Consider the following 15,823-nt stretch of genomic DNA (forward strand, 5'->3'; position numbering starts at 1 on the left):
AGATGAGCAGGGATGGTTGGCTTCCAGGAAGCCAAACCTGAAACAGAAGCAGAAGCCCTTTCATCTAATTGAGAAAATCTTCCCGGTCACCTTAAACCTTTCCTGTAGAGACAAGCCCCATATAAAGGGTTTTCTGGCCTTTGAAAATGGCCTGCCAAGCACCATTCTTGTGCCTTATGCCTCTGTTATTAAGCTTCCTACTAGGTACAGAACTGATAGGCTGCAGATTTCCCCGGATGGCTTAAACCTCTGCAGTCATCCAGAGAAGGAGCTGCTTTGCCCAAATACGCCCCAAAGCGGACAAGTGAAACTGTCTTCCTTATATGGTGAAAAGTGCCCTGTCCCTTTAAGGCCAAGAGACTTGGCTGCAGACAGTCCCTGGGAAGTTTGCCGGCAGCCCCGTCCTTGTGTCTGATCCTTGCAGCTGTGCAGGTGAGTTCCCAAACCTTCTTTCCCCAATTTGCCCTCTACACTATCTCTTATGACACGGAGGGCTGGAAAAGCTGTTATAGAGAGCTAGAGAATTTCAGGGTCAGCAGGGGTGATGTTTGGAGAAGTTGAAGTTGAAGGAAAAAACAAGGTTACTAGGGTAATGTGCAGTAATGCAGCCAGCGAGGATGCTTCTAACTTCCAGTGGGGAAGAGGCATCAAGGTTACACCGGGCCCAGAGGCATTCCAGAACAGGGCAGAGGGAACAAATTCAGCAGAGGAAGAGGGACAGATTCTAGGTAAAATCCTACAGGGTTAAGTTGAAGATCCTGAGCAGGAGAACCTGGTCTACTGCAAGTTTAAAGCAAACAGAGCTGGGAGGAAATAATGTTTCTGCGAGTGCTAAAGGCTTTGCAGGAGCCGAAGCTACAGGGCTGACTGCAGATGAGAAAGTATATCCGAATGTTTGCCATGTCTACTGGCATGGAAGGCTGCAGCCTTAACCCTTTATGCAGCTGGCTGTTTAGCAGGTAGGGTTGGACTGCACAGAGCACGGAGTGAGGATGGGGGTACGGGTACATATATGGAGTACTGCAGTAGAGGACTAAACAAATGAGTAAGAGGGTGATTGTGGAAACTCCTCTCTGGTATCCCCACAGTACCACCTGCAGAGAAGAAAGATTTTCTAAGCTTGCAAATTCTGTGTCATCCACAAGCAAGGGCTGGAAGAAGTCTCATTTAAGCTGATTATTGCTCTGTCATTTACTAATTCAGCTTCCTGATTCTTTTCCCCCCTGGCCTAGAGCCTCCTAAGATATTAATTTGAAATTAACCAATAGAACTTTTTAACAGCAATGTGCTAGAAATGTGTCTGTGAAAGTTTGAGATGTATACAGTTAGGGCTGGGATTTTACTGATAGGATAAAAAGAGCTGGGCATGGCATATGAGGAGAAATACTTGATGGTCATTTTACAGTGTATCCCAAAGCCTTTAAACTGAGCCCTTTCATCAGCTAGAGCCAAAAAAGAAGTCCACCCAGGAATTTACAAAGGGAGATGCCAAATTATCGGGCTTGGGGTTGTCTTCCCCCCTAGTTGAGTCTGGGGCCATTCATCACTCAGAGGCCAGTGGTTTCTTTACAGTTGTTGTGTGGGGGAGTGAACACAGAGGCTGGATTAACATTCTTTACATACTCCGTGCTTTTAAAAAATATTCGTTCATCTGAGTATTCACTGATGAATTCTTTTTATTATTAACTAACAAGTGCTCTATCCCTTGTTTTCTGAAGACAGAATGTTCATGAAAAAAGATTGCTTTATCAACAGGGATTCTTTAGTGCAAGAGTTCCTCTCTTCTCACTTCTGATGGGTGCACAAAATGGTGATTATTTCTTGCCGAATAGCAAGATCTATTGATTCTAAAAATCACAAGACTCCACTTGGGCCTTACTCCTTCGGAAACGCTAATGTCCTGAGCAAAAAGTTAACGCGTTCACAGTTTGGAAGAGAGCAGGGTGCGTGGGTCTAACTTTGCTTCCTTTTGTATCAAGCTAAATCCAGAAAGCAGTGTCAAATATACTGCTTTCAAATATGAATGCTGCCAAGAAAAACAAAAGCCCATCCCCAAAGCTGGAAAATCTCTCAAAGTAACATACTGTGATCTTTCATAAGCTAAATCAAGGCATGTAAAAGGAAAAACGATGTCGCTTCCTGAACATTTCCCACAGTGACCCTCAGTCTCGTACTGACTGTACAACTGAAGGCAAGCTTTTTATTTTATCTGTGCCTCAGTTTCCTTACCATTAAAATTGCCTTATTGAGAGGCTCTTTCAGTGGGGTGCAGAAATCAGACCTGGAACTGAACAGATCTGGGTTAAATTTTCAGTCCCTTCATTTATTCCATAACCTTAAGCGAGTTACACTGCCAGTCTGAGCCTTGGTTTCCTATTTGTAAAGAGAGTAAATAATTAACAATGTCAAAAGAATTAGAGGAACCTGAACCGAGAAGAGTCTCCATAAATGTGATTTTTCTTCCCCCCCCCCCCTTTTCTATGATTTAGGAAACTGTATTGTTCCTTGGGGGAGGAAATGTGTTTCAGAAACCAGCTCCACAGCACAACTTTAGAACCATCGTTAGTTCACCCCCTCTTCCTACCCTCCTGCAGAAAAGAGATGCCCATCTTCCTAGGAAACCCACTCCTAGTTATTAACCAGGTTCATTGCAAGTTCTCCTTAAAGCAAACCCACTTCCACGTATTTTGTGTTCAGAGATACGAAGAACAGTTGGTTGTTTTCCTTTGGTATAAAAATATTCTGTATGTTTGAAGAACAATAGCAAGCCCTCTCAGAATCTCAGCAAAGGTGATCTAACCAAAAGTAAGTTTAGAAGCATTTTTGAAGGAATTTTATTTTGTTATTACGAGCACCTGTTCCCAGTGTTTCCCTAATAACCAATTGCTATTTTTTTGGTAAAATCTCCTAACACATTGACACAGCTGTCATTAAGAACATGGTTAATGTTAATTTTATAGTTTTCCTTGTTCACTTCAAGCCGGGAACAGTTTGCCTTACTTGTAAGAGGGCTTAAAACATACTTTTAAAATGGAAACATTCTCTCCACCAGTTTGGAAAGGTGGTGATCAATTTCAGCAGCAGAAACATTCCATTGGAAGTACAAGTCACAACACATACATCAGCTGGGAATTGAGAACTGTCATTTTAACTAAATTCAGGGAAGGTCACCCCTGTAGCCGATCTCTAGTTGTGGATTAACCACCTCTGCGAGGACACTGTGTTTAGGATCCACAGCTGACCACTTAAAGTAGCTGCGGGACCCTGGGCTAGTTCCTTCCTGTGTCTGAGCCTCCATTCTCCAGTCTGCGTTATGGAAATGACAATGATATGTATGCACACGATGGTGGGAAAGGCAGGAAAGTTGGCAGTGTAGGGGCTCAATAATTATGTTGGATCTGAATGTCTGATAATCTCTAACAAGATCCTCCTTGTACTTTAATAAGGTACTGGCCTTAGATCTTGTCTTTACCCTTTAGAACATTCTGCAAGTGAGGATGTGTCTAAGGATGTGTAAATTAAATTTTTAACGAAAACTTAAGTTTCTAATGAGATGGAACCAAAGAGAAGTAGGTGGTAAGGCAATCTAGATGTTGCTGCAGGGGTTAACTTTGGAAACAGGTTTAAAATCTGCTGGGTCACACAGAACTTCAGACTGATTACGTTCTTTAAACATATTTTTAACTTTTGACTGCATGGGAAGTACTTCTGTGTCTGGCAGAAGGAGGTGGCATGGGGGAAAGCAAGTGGTCTAGATGGAACAGGTGGAGTAGAGAAGTCCTGGGGGAGCTGCATCTCTTGACACACCTCCTCCCGCCCCCACCCGAGACCCCCATTCACCTGAGCTGTCGATGCAATTTGTTCATGAAATTGCCAAGCCAAGCCGGGAAGCTTGAGGGAATGTCTAGACCAACTTCTTGCCCTCAGTCAAAGCTGCAGCCGAAATAACCAAAAACAATGGCCACCTACCCCTGCTCAAGGAAAGAGCCTTTCAAGTTCAGTCTATTGTCTACCTGCACTGGGGCTGCCTTTGGGAAGTTATCCCTTTACCTAACTTGGTATCACAAGCCCATTTTCTCTTAGCGTGCTCTGCTCTGTCCTGTGTGTTATGGCAAGTTGCTAGCCTGCCTGTAGGAAGCTGCCACTGGGATGGGGGTTGCTGATAGGGTCACAGCCTTTTTGACAGGCAGCACTCCTGTTTCCTCTAATGAATCACCAGATGAGCAGACATTCTTCTCCCCTGACCTCCTCACTGCTATTTTCCCTCCCTGTCCTTCTCTGTATTGCAGTGGTTCCTAAGCGAGAGACAGTGGGATCAGAATTACCTGGAGGGTTTGTTAGCACACAGAAAGCTGGGACCCATGCCCAGAACTTCTGATTTGTAGGTCCGGGCTGGGCACTGAATATCTGCAATTTGTAACAAGTTCACTAGTGATCTGGGAACCACTTTGGGAACCACTCCTCTACTCCAATACTAAACCTCACTAGTGATCTGGGAACCACTCCTCTACTCCAATACTAAACCTCACTCTAGTGTTTCTAGTGACCTGCACCCCTCCCACCTTCCAAAATTACACCTGCTTCATTCTCGGGAGTGAAATAGAGCCTTCTCCTAACCGCAGTTAAATATTACTATTTATTGAATTCTAATTGTAACAAGCACTGTGCTAAGCACCTTACATCCATTATTTGTAATTTCCCCAACAACCCTACAAGTCTCATACCATGAAACAAACAGAAAGAAGGTAAAAAGCCAAGGTCTCATAAGTGACAAAGAACAGATATGGTATTTAAACTCAGATTTATCTGGAAAGATCGGCTCTTTCCGCTATTCCAAGGCTGGCGATAGATGTTTAACTTGTACGTCAACTCTGATGCATTGGTAGCAGTGGCCTGGAGCACTGGGTTGAAGAGTCCCACGTGGACTGGGTGCTCCGCAGGAGGGAGTTCCGGAATCGGTGCGCTGCACACGCCGAGGCTGCAGGAGTGGAGAGGGCGCCGTGGGTGCCAGGTATTTGGCATCCCTACACTAGGCTTCACTCACGGATCAGTTTTGTTAGCTACTAGAGTTAGATGAGAGATGAGTATCCAAATTTGTCCCATAGGGAACAGTAAAACTTATATTTCCTGTTCCCTCCCCTTCTCTGAGGGTGAATCTAAGTCTTTGAGCCTGGATTTGAGAAGGTATGATAACCTGTAAAGTAAAATGAAATGCAGCTGGTATATAGATACTGGTCATCACGTGGGCATTTAGCTTGAAAGCAGCGGGGACAAGGGAACTATGTTAATTATGGTCTTTGTATGTTGTGTGTCTTTTTGCGTGACCTCTGTATTGGATTGCCTTATACTGAATAATCCACTGTGACTTAATAAGGAGGTAAGGACATTTCTACTTTTGTTCCTCCCTCCATCGTTCATATTCAGCGTGGGATTTGTTCTTTTTAGTATCTCAGTGCTTTATCTGAAAAATGAGTTTGATAATGCTTTTCTGCTTCTTCCTAACGTTTAGTATGTATGTGATTAAATGACGTATAACTTCATGGCATCTATTCTATTCAGTCAATAGATATTTATAAATATTTATGCCTGGGTGCTGGGTTATAGCAGCAAGCAAAACAGACTGCTCTCATAGAACTTACATTCTAGAAGGAGGGACAGACAGTAAACAAATAAACAAATAAAGAAGAAAATTGTATACAGTGATAAGTGTGCATGGTGAGAGAGTAACTGTGTGTGTGTGTGTGTGTGTGTGTGTGTGTGTGTGTGTGTGTGTTGCTGTTTTAGATGGGGTAGTCAGGGAAGGCATTTCTGAGGAAGTGACATTTAAGCTAAGACATGAAAGTGGAAAAAGAGCCAAACATGAGTAGTCTGGGAATGGAGCAGTCTGGGCGGAGAGAACAGTCTGTGCAAAGATCCTGAGGTTGAAGGTAAGCAGAGGCCAGATCAAGTAGGTTAACAGGGGTTTTCAGCTGGGGGGTCATGGGACCCCCCCCCAAACCCAGGGTGTTTGAAGATACGCAGGTGGTGATTTGGATTCAAAATGCTGGAGTTGAACACACTCAAGAAATTGAGTTTTCATGGGCAGGGACCAGGGTTGCTAACATGTTGCACTGCTTGGGATGGACTCACAAGGGACTTGTCCTGCTCATGCTGTGCTGTAGATATTGTCCCTATTGAGAAATCCCAAGAGCCTCTAAGGCCCAGATAAGAAGTTTGAACTGTATCCTAATACACTGGGAAGCTATTGAAGCGTTGTAAGCTTTAAAAAAAAATGATCTTTAAAAGATCACCTTGGCTACGAGTGGAAAGTGACTCCCATAGGAATGAAGGTGAAAGCAGGGAAGGTCAGTAGGCAGCTCTTTCAGTAGTCCAGAGTATTCGTGATGGCAGCCTGGGCAGGGGTGGAATGGTGGGGTTTGGGGAAGTATTTTCACCTTCAAGAAGACTGCTAGATAAATGTGAAATGCTGTTTTCCGTGACGCACCTCTGTTATCCTTTTTTCTGGAGGGAGATTTTTCAGTTTCAGAATCAGCTGGTTTCTTCTATATTCATTTAAGAGAATCTTTGCAGCACCAAATGACAGAAGACCTTGCTCTTTCAAATGCAAGTCCTTATCCTCTTGCTCTTTAACCTTGCGGATCCGTGCGCATTTCAAGTTCTTAGCTCAGAAAGGTAATCTATTTGATCTGAGCTTTTAAAAAGAGATAAAATTACATGTGCTTCTTGAATAACAATATATGATTTCTTTTTCTGAAGGGTCAATAGGAATTAGCCTGCCTATATCATTTTACAAAATCAGTGCCTAATCGCATGAATAACAGGGAGCAAGTCTACATTTATTCTGCTGAAAGGGGAACATTAAGTGAACATCAACATCTCTTGAAGAGATTGCGGGCAGTGCAGGACTAATTTACTTGAGCAGTAAAGCCTTGCAAGTACTTTTCAGGTGCGTCAGCCCCTCCCCCACAAAGGCAATTCAGCTTCCGGAATTTTAGAGAATCCCCCTCACTGCTGTCTTCTCTCTCCTCATCACCATCTCTTCTCACTGCACCCCCAATGCAAGTGGCCCCCAGAATGCTTCAGGGTTCATCTCCAGAGGAACCCACCTCTCACGTACTGCGGGGGTGGGGGAGTGGAGTATCCTGGCTTCCAGGCTGACCTGAAGGGGCTGGCTGGAGAAGAGAGATGAGGCAGCTGTCTGGAGGCCATACCCACACTAGTGAATGGTTTCACTGAGTGTGGAAGTCAGGAGGGGGTCTTCCCACCAGCCTTTTGTGTTCTGAGAACAGAGGGAGGTAGTCACCAAAGGGACCCAGGGGACTGGATGCACAGTACGTGGAACAATACACCAGAGCCTCCAGCTAGGACTGATGAAGCCAAGTACTCCCCGACCACATCCTGCCTGTCCATGTCTAGATGAAGCTGAAGAAAAGAAACAGAAACCAGATAGGAACCCCCCCCCCCACCAAATTACATCTTTAAACCCGTCACCCAATCACCGTAAGCCAAGCTTCCTGGAAAGAAAATATCAAGTGATCTCACTTCCTGTAAAAACCAAGGAAGAGGAAGTTCTGCCTTCATCTGTGGGCACACATGTGGTCCTGCAAAAGGTGGGTCACTTTGCTGCCTACCACAAAAGGGGAAACCAGAATCATGTATTAGGAAGGAAAAGAGCAAATGGTTTGCATTAGTAAGTCCTGCCCCAGCTACCAACTCGCCATGCAAATTTGGACAAGGTCACCTTCTTGAACTTGAGAAATAGGGTTGATCAGAAGTTCTTTCAGACTCTGATGTGCTCTGAGACCATACCTCATAATTCAGCTGAAGATCTTCACTGCTTCCCTAAGACCTCTTGCAAACCAAACCATCCACCGCCCCAAGTCCTATTTCTCTCTCTTCTTCGGAACTAGTAACTGTCTTCAGGCTGTCCCCATTGGCTCCCATAACACAACCAGAACACTAATGCTTTTCTTTCTTTCTTTACTTATCTCTGTCCCTCTACTAGCTCTTAAGCTCCTCTGAAGAGAGCCACCAATGCCATAGTTTCATTTTTCTTTAGAATCTCCAGTGCTTAGCACTATACCTAACACTTACTAGATGTCCAGTAAATGTATGTTGTTGAAGGAAAGGAAAGAGCGGGCATAAAAATAGAGAAGAATGAGCCGAAGCCAGTTCGAGGCTCAAGAGCCAGCTTGTGCTAAAAGCCATATATTCTGCCCATAACATCCCGGACTTTTTAGAATTAAAAAGAGAAAGAGAGAGAGAAGGGGAGAGAGAGGAGAAAAAGGGAATTTTAGATATTATGGCAGCAATTTTCAGATATCACAGCTTCTAATACCCTATGTCTCCCCTGAGCTATACCAGTTTCACAGGATTTTAGAAATTCTAGAGTTTTACCTAGCCCTTATGGAATGTCTTATATTTGTAAAGAGCTAGTACAAAATTGCTGAGTAGGTGGGTAAAGGGGTCAATTGTATGGTGGTGGATGGTAACTAGACTTGGTAATCACTGGGTAGTGAATACAGATGTCTAATTATAATGTTGCATACCTAAAACTTATATAATGTTATATCCAATTCTACCCCCAATTTAAAAAAAAATGCTGAGTAGAAATTTCCAGATGTCTCTCTCTATAACTTCATGCCTCTTTAAGCTGTTCCCAGAAAAAAAAAAAAAATCAGAAAGTTTAAAACTGCCGTCATCTTGTCTTTAAAAGCTCTGATCCTTTTACTTCTTTAAAATTCGTAAACTCCATGGCCTCATAATTGCTAAAGAACCTAGGGAGGGCCATGTGGGATGAAACCCCTGGCTTGTCTAGCCAAATCACTAACACGGTTAAGCAGGGGTGGTGCTGAGAAGGGAGTGAGTGGGGACTCACAGGAGAGGCGGCCTGAAATAGGACAAATCCTAAGCCTGGTCTAGTTCCAGGAGTTTGGGTTTGAGGGAATTGAGATAGGGCACATTGTGAAAACTTCTGGGCAGTGGCCAAATGTTTGATGAGTTCAGCCTAACCAGGGAGGACCACGTACAAGTGATTCCAGCCTCAAGAAAGGGGTCAGGGATCACCTGGGTGGTGCAGTCAGTTAAGCCACTGACTCTTGGTTTCTGTTCAGGTCATGATCTCAGCGTCGTGAGATAGAGCCCAGTATCAGGCTCCGTGCTCAGCATGGAGTCTGCTTAAGACTCTCTCAAAAACTAATGATGTACTGTATGGTGACTAACATAACATAATAAAAAATTAAAAGCAAAACAAAGACTCTCTCTGCCCCTGCCCCCCTGCTTGCGTTCTCTCAAATAAAGAAATCTGAAAGAAAGAAAGAAAGAAAGAAAGAAAGAAAGAAAGAAAGAAAGAAGAAAGAAAGAAAGAAAGAAAGAAAGAAAGAAAGAAAAGAAGAAAGAAAGAAAGAAAGAAAGAAAGAAAGAAAGAAAGAAAGAAAGAGAAAGAAAGAAAGAAAGAAAGAAAGAAAGAAAGAAAGAAAGAAAGAAAGAAAGAAAGAAAGAAAGAAAGAGCGGGGGAGGAGGGAGAGAAGGAGGGAGGAAGGGAGAAAGAAAGGGGTCAAAAGGAAAAGGGGAACACAGTTGAGTGTGCCTCTTCCTTGAACCAGGCACTGAGGAGAAGATGCTGCCACTGGATCTACCCCAGGGCTGGGGCAAGAAGACACTGCCCCCAAAAGTGTGGCATCGATAGTGCTGTCCCCAAAGCATACTGAATTCCAAGACACTGGCCACGAGACAGAGAGTAACAAATACCTCCACTTTGTCACAGTGATGTGCCACATCCATCAATTGTATGGTGGTGGATGGTAACTAGACTTGGTAATCACTGGGTAGTGTATACAGATGTCTAATTATAATGTTGCATACCTAAAACTTATATAATGTTATATCCAATTCTACCCCCAATTAAAAAAAAATGCTGAGTAGCATCCGTTTTCCTAAGCCCCGTTTCCGACTTGAGCAACAAGTGTCAGGAGCTCCACGATTTTTAATTTTCCTGTCCACTGTGTAAAGAAGCAAGTCCCTTTGGCCCTTATTAGTGCTATTATGGGGGTGGGGGAGAGGACCACGGTAAGTATTCAACTACAGGTTTAATGACAATTCTAAACCTCATTCGAACCAGAAAAAGCAGAGTTTTGGTAAGCTCCACAGGGTCTTATCTAAGGGGCACACCAGGAAAAGCCCCCGAGAAGCGGGGGAGACTGTTGACCACAAGGGCTATTAGAGGTGTCATATCAGGAGCGTACGTTTGCTCATGACTGTGGGCTGCTAGCCAGGACACGTGATTGCCCCAAGTAGCTAGTGTCACTTGAAGGCCCCACAGGTCACTCGGCCAACAAAATGGATGACGAGGCAGTAATACCACGGGGTAACTTAGCCAGACTCTCAACAATACCTTGCAGTTGAGCCATAAGGAAAGGCAAGGGATTAAACTAAATTTTACGATAGTGTCGTGAAGTGGGAGAGAGAGGAAGAGAGAAAAATGTGATCAAGGTAGGATACCCAGAGGGCTACAAGGATGCCAAGATGATCTGACTTAAAATGGAGAGGTGGGGAAGGCTGGTGTTCGTTTTATCATTATTCTTTAAACTGCACATATATGTGTTTATATCCTGCTTTGTATGTATGATATATTTTAAAGTAAAGAGATAAAGTTAACTCCCTCCCATAAATGAAGACCCAGTGTCTGAAAGAAATTGGGAACTAAAGACAGTTGCCCAAATAAAGCCAATAGACCTTCAGTGAAAATTTTTAAAAGAAACCATAGAACCAGTACAGATGTCAATCTCTCTGTCCCCCCACCACTTCCTCCTCCCCGCTCCCCTCTCCCCTTTCTCCTCTCTCCTCCCTCCTACTTTATCTTTCTGCCTTCACTGGTAAAATTTTCGCTGACTGGAGAACAACTGTGGGAGTGAGGAGCATTAGGACTTATCCACGAATTACATCGGAGAGAAAATAAGTCCCCTGTGCCCCCCATCCTGCTGGCCAGGGCAGGAGTGATTAAGCACACTTTCTTTCTTTCTTTCTTCTTTCTTTCTTTCTTTCTTTCTTTCTTTCTTTCTTTCTTTCTTTCTTTCTTTCTTTCTTTCTTTCGATTTTATTTTTTTATTTATTTGACAGAGACAGCCAGCGAGAGAGGGAACACAAGCAGGGGGAGTAGGAGAGGAAGAAGCAGGCTCATAGCGGAGGAGCCTGATGTGGGGCTCGATCCCAGAACGCTGGGATCACGCCCTGAGCGGAAGGCAGATGCTTAACGACTGCGCCACCCAGGCGCCCCATAAGCACACTTTCTTTCCCAGAGTTGAAAGATGAAAAATAATTTGTATTCTCTGGAAGCTGTTGTTCCAACACAAGGTAGCCATTGAACAGAAGCCTGTTTAACATCAGAATGTATTCAGCGGGGCTGTTGGACCGCGATGTGCAGTGAGCACCTTGCCCTGTCCTCTGCCTGCCTTACCCTGTGTTGCTGCCCATGCTAGGGCTCTCCATTAGGCTCAGTGCACCAGCTCACTATTTCTTATTTTGCTTCACTCTTTACTTCACTCTTTGCTTCACTCTGCCTCAAATAGCTCATTTTTTCTTGAGCCCTAGCTTAGCCAAGTTCCCTATATTTGGTTCCTTTGATCTTTCTGTTAAAATCCATCTCCTCCTCTAATTATTTTCTGTTCCACCTCTTTGAACCCCTTCCAGTTGCCTCCATGTCTCAAGAAGCCAGGTGTTATATTAAGGATCTGGATGAGGTTCAGGCAGAATCAGGTAGATGCAGCTGCTTGCCCCCAGGTCACTTGTTGCCTCCTCTGTAAGCATCAAAGATAGTTTACTAAAGGCACCTGACATTCCAGAGCAGTGAACACCGCGCTGCACATGGCAGGTGCTCAGGAAGTAATTACAGAATGGAGAAAATGATTGGGCTCTCTTTTAAATGGGCTAGGCTATATTCGAACTTATACTTAATTTGCTTCCCCATCCCACCCTCAGCCCAGGTCTCTTTCTGCTCTCAGGTTTTTCTTTCTCTTCTCATGGTTATTTCATAGCTTATTTCTTCGGTGCTTTACATATTTTTAAATTAAATTTCCTTATGTTTCCTGCTTATATATTTAACTTCATTAGTTTAATTCATGTCATAAGATTTTGCTAATAACCTTGTTTACCAAATTAGCATTATTTATAAGTTATTCCATTTTACCCCTTTCTTTAAGTAACTGATAATCATTTTTTGTATTGTCTTATATTTAATTTCTGTTTATTAGGTAGACTTTGCTTCTATATTTGTTAATTTCAGTGCTTTTCTAATTAGCCACAGTACAAGAGTCATCATATCCCGTGATTCCAACACAGGCTTGGGTCAAGAAAAAAGACCATTGTCTTCAAATGATATGATGTCTGAGGTTTGCTTCAAAATAATCTAGGGGAAGTGGGGGGAGTATGGAGGGTTATAGGGGAAATAAGATTGACATGGGTTGATAGTTGTCAGAGCTGGGTGATGGGTACATAAGGATTCATTATACTATTCAATTATGTAAATGTTTGAAGTGTTTCCATAATAAAAATTTATTGTTAAAAAAACAAAAGAATATAGAGAGATATAGAATCGATCCTATGAATTATCTTAGGACTCCAGCTGTCCTTGTCATTGTCATTTATTGGTTCAGCCATTCGTCTAAATTCACTGTGAAGTTTAGCACTTGCTTTCTCCTCTTCCTTTCTTTGCAAACTCTCGTTCTCACCTGGGAGGTTTCATGGTGCTGGCGTGTGGCTTGTCCAGTGCCTCACATCCGCGATGCTTACCATCTGCACTTCTGCTCTGTCAGTAGCCTGCTATCCCTTGGCTGTATTTGAAATCATTTCTAAAATGATGCAGATCTCTGTGTGCAGACTGTCTAGCACTCAAGCTATGGCTTTCAGCCTATGTTTCCATACAGAATTCACTTTTTCTCAGCATCAGTCAAAACATAAAACTCATATATAAACCAGCCATTTCTGGTTTACAATCCTTCAGGTCCCTATCAATTTCAAGTTCAAATCCAAGCTTGGTATTTTTCATATCCAGCTCTTGCTTTCTTACCATTTCTAGCCTTTTCTCTACTATTCTCTTGCACATATTCACACTGTCTTTTCTCGTTACACCAAATTTCTTTTATTTGTAAGTAATAGACCATGCTTTCTTACACCTCCAAACTTTTGACCATACTATTCCCTGAGATTGGACTGTCCTTTCATCAGTTGGCCCCTGGGGAACTTATGCAATTTTTGTTTGCTCAGAACTCAATTTGAGCATCTCTCCTTGGGAAGCTTTCCTGAGCTGTCCACATTGCATTAAATGCTCCCTCCAGTATCTTTTTTCATAGTACTCTTTGACCAAGCCCACCCAAATACTTTGAAACCCAAATGAAATCATGGATATTCTTTCTTTCTTTTCTAAACTGTAAGCTCTTTGACCTCTTTCAACTCTTTCTCTCCAAAGTCTAACCCAGTCCCTGGCACATAGTAGGTATTTGAATGAATGAGTAATTGAGTGAGCAGAGGAATGGATAAATGAATGCTGTTATCTCCTTAAGGTAGCATCTCCCTACCCAACGGCCTTCTCCAGGGGTCTGGGTCAAAGCTCTTGGTCCTGGGCAGTCCTTCCAGTCTTTGCCTCCTAACTGCCCTTTTTAACCCACTTGACCCATCTGGTTCTAGCTGTAACTCAGTTGTCCCTGTTTCTGCTGAGTCCTTCCTATTTGGTGCTTCTTCCAGGTGACTGTTTCCCAGAGTGTGATACACAATAATTTTTAGGAGATACTCAGCCAAGTGTCTTTTGATAGTCTTGTATTTATATTCCTGTATATTTGAGGAGGGGGAAACGAGCACATATTACCTGTGATTTCGCAGAGAATATTGCTTAGGATGAAACAAATATAGGTAGTGCCATGGTAATCAACTTTACTGGACCTCACAGACCAGAGGCAAGGTGCTCAAACATAACCATCAATGTTCCAAGCCCTCAGTAGCTGAACCCTCGACCATGCCCATTAGAAGTATGGATAGCCAGGAGTAACACCAATAGGGAGGAAGTCCCAAACACTGAATTCCACAAGCACCTCTGTTTGTTATTCAGTGATGTACTGAAATGTCACTTCCTGAAGTAGCAGAGTATATGTACTCTTAAATGTGTTATATTTTACAGATGAAATAGTTAAGTATCTGTTGAGCTGTCCAACCACATCCTCATGCAAGTTCCGATTTTTAGTGTGTGTTAACACAGAAGCTAACAGATTTGTCTCATTGATGTGGATCCTCAGCTTTGTCTGAAACCATCAATTAGGATATCTAGCTATTTGGATCAGAAAGTGCCATTCCTCTCAATAAGAAACTTATTTTCAGCCATACATTTTATATGTCAATTTGACTTACTCTGTTTTTTTGTTTGGCACTCTTACTTTTCATTTTTACAAGTTTAATAACATTGTTTTTATAGGATTTACAATATTCCATCAAACCTAACATATCATTGATATGTAAAACACATTATTTTATGTGCTGCTAAGAATAGACATGTTGCTAATTATTTTTGAAAGTGGCTTAAAATTGATAAAATGCAGCATATGTACTTATTTTACAAGATAATAGTTATATTCCATTTATCATAATGATATGAAGTTTCTCTTTTGAATGGATTTAAAAATGAATTGATTTAAAGAAAAATATTATGTAAATAGGAGTAGAGGTGGACTATAGCATGGCAAAGTTCTTGAGGTGGCAACCTAGTGATTGTGACTTGGTCTGACTGCAGAGAACCAGATACTGCCTGTTGACCCCACCTGCGAGCTCAGGCCAGCCCCCCTGCTCTCCAGCACTGTGCGCTCCTAAGGGAGAGCCTGTCTCCTCCACTGAGCATGGGAGAGGGATTTGGGCAATTACGCCTCTGCTCAGGTTGAGGAATGTGGCTATAACTCACCGAAGTCATTCTATGAGAGTGAAAAGAAATTCCTAAGAAATAGGCTCATTACAGGTATTGAAATAATCTAGACTTGCCTTTATTTAAATTACAGCGTACTGAGAGGTTTCTATTTTGTTTGTTTTGTTTTTAACCAATTCTCCATGAAGGAGGAGAAAAGAGCATTTTAGCCTCTCTTGCTGAGTAATTTATTTACTAATAATGGCTGACTAAACATGAAACCGTTTCAGTGATTATTAAACTCCAGAATGGTCTGCTTTGTTTTTCATAATAAATTTACCAGTTATAATTATGAATGACTTGAAGCAAATTGTATTTCATTGACAAAATACAGAAGTGGCTAATTTCCTACTTCCAGAATGGAAGTGAAGAGAGAATCATTTCAGATGAGGTTGGGAAAAACTGCGAATGTTCTCTTGGAAAAATGCTCTGCTTTCGCACATCAGCTCCCTGACTGTTGCCGTGGATTTGTGTTCATGGTGCTTCCGGCTCCCACCCTGCACGAGGTCCAGCCCTCACTGCTGGGCACTATGTGACCATTTCCCCACCAGCCATGCAAAACCCTCTGATTTACTTGGTGCTTATTCTTGAAGGTTATTGTGAATCATTAGCCAGAATGCAATCGAGCAGGAGGTCACAAGTCATTCAGGCTCCACTGCTTGTACAGAGACTGTTTTTGCAAACCTAATTTTGAAGGTTTTAATGTAGCTGTAATTGAGAAGATAAATTGAACACATATGCATATCCTAATAAAGGTATTCTTCAGAGTCAGCAAATAGTCACATCATACTAAGCATCAATGAGCCTATTATAGAATAATAAAAAGGAAAGGTCTTATTATAGAAGATTATTTATAGGCTATTAGTTATTAGTGTAATTTTAAAA

General features: G+C 42.5%; 1 protein-coding gene across 1 annotated transcript in view; it reads left to right on the forward strand.

Annotated features, from left to right (window-relative positions):
- Positions 1-373: 373 nt before the first annotated feature.
- Positions 374-15,823, forward strand: part of SCHIP1 (schwannomin interacting protein 1) — a 144,063-nt gene continuing 128,613 nt past the window's right edge. Inside the window, exon 1 of the mRNA XM_087870315.1 lies at positions 374-432. The gene's annotated coding sequence lies outside the window, so the exon portion shown is untranslated. The remainder of the gene's footprint in view (positions 433-15,823) is intronic.

The sequence above is a fragment of the Ursus americanus genome, chromosome 20 (assembly GCF_024610735.1).
Source record: "Ursus americanus isolate L20-20 chromosome 20, mUrsAme1.1.p, whole genome shotgun sequence".
NCBI classification, from domain to species: Eukaryota; Metazoa; Chordata; class Mammalia; order Carnivora; family Ursidae; genus Ursus; species Ursus americanus.